Source organism: Cibotium barometz, chromosome 28 (assembly GCF_041138505.1).
Source record: "Cibotium barometz isolate CiBa-2024 chromosome 28, ASM4113850v1, whole genome shotgun sequence".
In the NCBI taxonomy this organism is placed as follows: domain Eukaryota; kingdom Viridiplantae; phylum Streptophyta; class Polypodiopsida; order Cyatheales; family Cibotiaceae; genus Cibotium; species Cibotium barometz.
Window position 1 is genome coordinate 10060368 of NC_141073.1, and position 7489 is coordinate 10067856.

Here is a 7489-nt window from a genome sequence, read left to right on the forward strand (position 1 = left end):
TAGAACTTAAGGAGCAGTTAAGACAACTCTTAGAGCAGGAATTCATCCAGACCCAGTGTCTCACCTTGGGGTGCGCCCGTTCTCTTTCAAAAGAAGAAAGCTAGAACGTTAAGACTCTGTATTGACTACAAAGGATTAAATCAATTAACAATTAAAAATAAAAATAAATTAACAGAGGTTTGAATCAATTAATAATTAAAAATAAATATCCTATCCCTAGGATTGATGAACTTCTCGATGGGTTAAGTGGGACCCAAATGTTCACAAAGATAGATCTCAAATCCGGGTACTGCCAAATTAGAATCAAGGAATAGGACATCCCAAAGACAGCATTCAATACTCGCTATGGGCATTATGAAATCACAGTCATGCCGTTTGGAGTAACTAATGCCCCGGCGCATTTAATTATCTTATGCAGGATATTCTTAGAGAATATTTGGATGATTTTGTTCTTGTCTTCTTTAATGATATCTTGGTATACTCTAAGAATGCTGCAGATCATGAAGATCATGTGCGCAAGGTCCTGGAAATCCTAAGGAAACACCAACTCTTTGCAAAAAAGAGCAAGTGTTCTTTCTCTGTTGACCAGGTGGAATACTTGGGATTCATAGTATCAAACGATGGGATTTCTCCTGACCCCGCAAAGATCCAAGCAGTCGTAGATTGGCCGAAACCCAAGACAGTAAAGGAAGTCAGAGGATTCCTAGGATTAACCGGATGGTATAGGATCTTTATACCCATGTATTCTCAAATAGAATCCCCTTTAACTAACCTTCTCAAGAAGAGTACCCTTTTTCAGTGGACTGGTATGTGTCAGAGTGCCTTTGATAAGCTAAAGACAGCCTTAGTAACCAACCCTGTCCTTAAATTATGATACCACCCATATATAGCTTAACAATTTGAAACTCCCTAGTATGCCATCTAGGAAAATATGAATAAAATCCTGTATAAAAGGAATAAGATGGCCTTATCCCAGAATTCCACATACTAAAATCTATCTCTATATACCTGAGACCACATCAAGGAATAACTCTTTCCGAGTACATCATAAGAAAAGAATTTTGAATTATTGGCGCCTTTCTAATGATAACTACCCAATAAACAATAAAGTTAGGGTAGAAAAATAACAATTCACCTAGATATATATGCACCTAGGTATCTAAGTTGGAATATGTACAAAAGTACAAGCAATATACTTCAAAATTAAGTGCAAAAAACGAAGGCAAATGCTACCTTCTTCAAAGCACATGATATTATCCAAAAGATCAAAAGATCCTTAAAAAACCATGGATAAAAGCATAGAAGCTTCTCAAATCCATAAAAACCATAGTTGATCATAAAAATCAATGCATGCCATCTAATGGACATTAATCATACCAAAAGAAGCATTAAAATTGGTGGTGGCCAACTTCATCAATCTGGAGTATATGAACATAGTGTCATTCAAACAAAACTCCAAAGTAAGCAAGTGAGACACATGTGTGTAGCGCTCATTAAAAAACCCCTAGACACAAGTGATCTAGATAGAACAACCTGATGAGTCCATATAAAACTTGGAAAACATCCAATAAAATCCACCAAAACAAAGCGATCAACTAACCCATGATAGAATTTTATCTTAGGCTTAAGAAATTAAGTAGAGACCACACTTAAACAAGTGCAAAATAAATTATCATAGAAAAGTGTTCAAGGTGAAACACACTTTGAACGTAAATAATAGCCATCATTGAAGAAATTAAGGAACATGTCCAAAAAGAATGGCTAAACAATGGTAAAAAAGCATGCAAACATTGTTTAGAATTAATCCAAATAGAAATATCTACTAATACGCGATATAATTGTATTAATAATATGCAAATAAACCGCATCTATCTAATGTTAGTGTACGAGAAAACGTACTTTAACATTAAATAACCCTAAAAAAAATTAAATTCTCGAGAAAAGGATTTATTATGATATTTTCCTAATTTTATAGGGCCTCAAAATACGATAATTTTGAATTCCACCAAACCTATCTTATGGCATTCCAAATCTATATTTTTCCAAAAACTTTTTAGCAATTAATTTTGCCAAAATACCATTGATATTTTAAAAATAACAATTTTTAGGATTTCTAAACATAATTTCTAGAAATTTCCTAATTTTTCTTGAGAATCCCATTGTTCACGAAATTTCCAATTCCTTCCGACAATTCTCAAATCCAATGAAAATTAATAATTTTAATGGATTTTTTAAATTTTTGGGTCAAAAAATATATTTTTAAAGAAATTTGAATGGTCACAGGCACCCGAATGAACACACCACATGCCAAACACCAACCCCACATTTTTCACAAATTTAAAATAACCTTTGTCTAATTTTTCACTAATTTTTAGGAATTTTTTGAAAATTTTAATTTACCCCGAACGCATTTAGAATACGAACGGGCAAAAATTTCGGAATCCCAATGGTTTTCCCAGAATACGAAAAGCCAACAGTTTCGGGAAAATGAAAAGACAAAAAAAATCAGAATGTGAAAGGTCAAAAAGTTTTCGGAATCCGAAAGGTCAAAAGATTTTTCGGAATTCGGAAAGCCAAAAGGTTTCAGGAAAGCGAAAAGCCAAAAGGTTTTAAGAGAAAAAAAAAATCAAAAATTTCCAAAGTTTTTTTTCTCAAATCCCATATTTTCTCATAATTTTTAGGCTTTTTTTCTCAAGCTTTTTTTGAAAAAATTTCCAAAAGCTCTTTTTTTTGGTAATAAAAAACTCATTTTTTAAAAAACAACAAAAAAACCAACATTAATAAGCTTAATTAAAATCTTGGAAAAAAAATTTGGGGGGGGGGGCGATTTTTGCCCGGCGGCGGGCTGCAGCGCAGCCCCCCCCCGGCGTGCGCCTATTGATGATGAGGGAGTCCTCTCTCCTCTCCTTCTCCATTCAACACACTTTCCTCCTCTCCCCTCTCTCCTCTGTTTAACAAAGAGGAGCCTTTATCTTTAATTAAAAATTTAATTAATATTAATTATGATTAATGTTTAATTTAAAAAAATCCTTTTAAAAGGAGTTCATACGAGCGAGAGGAAAATAGACGAGAAAAATCAGATTTGAGAGTCGGAGAGGGTCCCACACACATGGGAGAGCATTTCATGCATCAACATGCTGCCCCCTACTACTGAATGTCAGTAGAAAATCAGCAAAAATTTGATCGCATACCCGCGGAAAAACCTGCAAAATGCATTATATATTTTTAACCATAAAAATGCTCAAAAATTTTCTAAAAAATTAGGAAAAAATTCCTAAAAATTTTAGAAATTTAGTACCAAAAATATCCACAATAAAATATGTGGTATTTTTGTAAAAATTTCTATTAATGCTTATTTTAAACCGTTAAAAATAGAAAAAAATAGCATTAAACTCACAGAAAAAAATAAAAAAAACATTTCTATTAATGCTTATTTTAAACCGTTAAAAATAGAAAAAAATAGCATTAAACTCATGAAATTCCCCCGTAACGTCGATTTGTCCATTGAATAGTAGTAACACGCATTCCAATCACCATATCGATGATCCATATGCAAATCATCAACACAAATCATCCATATCCATATCGAGGATCCATATGCAAATCATCCATATCCATATCGACGATCCATATGCAAATCATCAACACAAATCAACAAAAGAATATTTTTATTAGTAAATATTAGAGTTTACTTCAAAAACAATGCCAAAAATTATAATAAAAAAGAAAAATAACAACAATTGACTAGAGATTGCTCTAATACCACTGTTAAAACCCTAAGATCTCTCTAGATAATTGTTATGCACAAATCAGGCATAAACTCATCCACCCGACGACCCTTGAGCCCAAGGGATACACACATGAAATATAATAAAATACATCATACCTTTACCTTGATGTCCCATACCATCAAGAGGTATAACTCCAATCCAATAGCATGTAGCTATAGTGTGAAATGGTAGGTGAGTAGATATGATCCTCTACACAAGAGACCATAGCCTAAGCCTCCAAGCAGCCCCCAAGCCTCCCTTGAGTGTGCCCCATGCCCCTATTATATAGGAATCTGGCCCTCAAGTCACGCTTGACTCTCCATTTCCCATGTGTGACCCTAACCTTAACCCTTAAGGTTAGTCCTAACCCATGCTCCACTAGAGCTTGTTCCCATTCTCCATTTCCCATGTGTGACCCTAACCTTAACCCTTAAGGTTAGTCCTAACCCATGCTCCACTAGAGCTTGTTCCCATTCTCCCATGCTCACAAGCCTAATGTGGGTTAGCCTCCTAGTATATACACACATAATGTGCATATAACTCTAACCAAAGTTGCCCATCTGATTCCATGAACGTACACTGTAGTGGGGATGTTGCCAGAGTTTTCCTTAAAGAGATCTTCAGATTGCATGGCTTACCCAAGAGGATAGTAAGTGATAGAGATCCCAAATTCACATCAAAATTATGGACTGCATTCTTCGAAGAAGTAAGAACTTTCCTGGATCTCATCACAGCCTATCACCCTGAAACAGATGGCCAGACTGAAAGAGTGAATCAGGTAGTAGAAGATATCCTTCCGTCATGCTGCGGCGGCAGGGAACCCAAGAAGTGCTTAAGCCATTTGCAGATTCTGGTTGAATTTGCTTACAACGCTTCTTATCATCGAAGCATTGGGATGAGTCCTTTTAAAGCTTTGTATGGACAAGATTGCCTTACACCGTTGACTTGGTCTAACCCATTGATCAGAGTCGTGATGTCCAGACAAATGCTTGATGACATGGACCAGCAAATGCAATCAATCCGTAAAGGTATTAAGGCAGCCCAAAATAGGCAAAAGTAGTATGTAGATAAAAAGAGATCAGAGAGAGAGTTTGAAGAATTAGATATGATCTTCATTCAAGTACGACCAAAAAGAAGTTCCTTATCTTTAGGGAAGTACAAGAAGCTCTCTCCCAGATACTGTGGACCGTATGCTGTTTATAAAGAAAGTAGGCCATCTAGCTTATAAACTTCTTCTGCCTCCCCATCTCAAGGTACATAATGTATTCCACATTAGTTTGCTTAAGAAATATGTACCTAGCCCGAGTCACGTACTTGATGATGAACAATTGATTTCTCCGACTCAAGGCCAGATGGTACTCCAACCTGAGGAAATCCTTGACGTTCGGGAGAAGATTCTTAGGAGCAGATTTCTCAGAGAATTTATCACATTCATGGAAAACTAATTTTTTGTATTTATGCGTAAATAATTAATTAAAGAAAAGAGAAATTCTTGGTATTTTTATTTTTATGCAAAAAGAGGAATTTCCATGATAATGGAGATCCATGTAATCAAATGGAAAAGGAGGAATTTTTGGTATTTTTATTTTTATGCAAAAAGAGGAAGTTCCATGATAGATCCATGTAATTAAATGGAAAAAGAGAAAATTTGATATATTAAAATAATGAATATGTTTATTTAAATTTAAAATAAATTATAGATAAATTTATTTTATGCATGAGAAAATTTAAATGATAAAAGAAAAATTTCCGTGACTTTTGGAATTCAATCATTTAAATGGTAAAAGTGGAATTCTTGGCATAATTGAATTAATGGATATTTTTATTTAAATTTAAAGAGAAATTTTAGATAAATTTATTTTATACATGAGAAAATTTAAATGATAAAAGAGGAATTCTCATGAAATTTGGGATTTATTCATTTAAATGGTAAAAGTGGAATTCTTGGTATAATTGAAATAATGAATATTTTTATTTAATTTAAAGAGAAATTCTAGATAAATTTATTTTATGATAAAAGAGGAATTCCCATGACAATTGGAATCCAATCATTAAATGAGAAAAAGAGAATTTTAAGCTTATTCAAAAAAATGGATATTGGTATTTAGTTAAAAGAAGAATTTTTATGGTATTTAAGTAGAGAAAGATTTTTGGTGACAAAAGAGGAATTTTCACCAAAATTTCACCTAGAGAATTAGAGTTGATAAATTAAAGTGGTAGAAAGAATATCTTTAGATATTTATGTGAATAATTCACCAAATTGATATTTTCCAAAATTAGATTAATGGAAGAAGAGTATTTTTATTAAAATCTGAGATTATCATGTAAAACCATTTCTTAATCTATTATAGTTAAGAAAGAATGAAATTCATAAAATTGGAATTTTCTTCAGTTAGAAGTTCAGTAGATGTTTATCTAAAGAAAATCCTTGGAATCAAAGCTAGAACTAAATCGAATGATTTTGGTTAGACCACGACTATGAGAGGGACGGTCAGTAAACTACTTGCCCATCTCTCGATCTAAATCAAGCAAAAACTTCGTGAGTGACCAATTCCAATTCTTAATACAAAGAATAGACTACCGTTGAACTAACCTAGTTTTCCCTTAACCAAAATCACCAAGAATCTAGTTGGACATTTAGTCAAATGATGGGTAGATTACCCTGATGAGAGATCAATGATTCTCATTATGAAATTATGGAATAAGGAAAAAGGGTTTTGTGGAACCACTCAAAACAAGAATTTTACTTGCATAGAACCTCTGTTTTCTTTTAAAGGATTGTTTTACGCCAGAATGTTGGAGGAATCATTTGGTATGTATTTAACTAAGAAGAGGGTCATTGCAACAACTGGGGCGGGGAGTCGTCGAGGGATGTCGCTCACGCGGCAAAACCTATCGAGGTCTTGACCAGCCTTGATACGGTTAAAATGGCTTCCGATACGATGGGTGAGGATTGATGAAGCAATCCTTGAGTGAAGTGCTAGGATACCTAAGTAGGATCCTAGAGGGTTCTGACCAAGTGATGCACGGGCTCGCGGTTGCTAGGACACCCATGCGTGCGTCGAGGAAGATTCAGATGGACTAAAAAGAATGCCTTTTGTGAATCAAATTTTGATATTGGATCTCTTTGTTTGGCCAACTAATGTTCAACACAGAGTCCAGATGATATATTTTGTAATACAATGGACTCAATATTTTTGGAGGTCTATAATCAATAATACTATGATTTTCATTGAAAGATTGTTTTAAAGATAGCTAAATCTGTTATAATGGCAATTTCATATTGGGTGTGTACGTGGTATGCCTACCTTAATTGTTGCATGAAATGCCGGCTAGGGGACCTGGGAGCTCTTTTCCTCGGTACACCCGGGTAAAAACATGACCAAAGTTTTATAAAGGAATCCACAGTGGTGGGCAGTTGGCTAACCTATGGGCTGGTGGCTGGATTGGGGGATTCCTGCGATACAATTAAGTTACGATTAGTAACATTAGTTAGATTAAATCCTAAGAAGACCCTTGTTCTGTGGGAGGGAATCAACGGCTGTGCCTCGTTAAAGGAGGAAAAAAGCGGTGATTCTATGGAAAAAGTGCAAGTCTCTTCTTTGATTTGACAATGTAACTTCAGGTTCGGTCGAATCAGTTTGAATAGTTAAGACTTTGACTCGTTAGATTAATTCTCTCGCTAGATGATTTTCCTGGTGGAATCGCCCGTGCCTTTC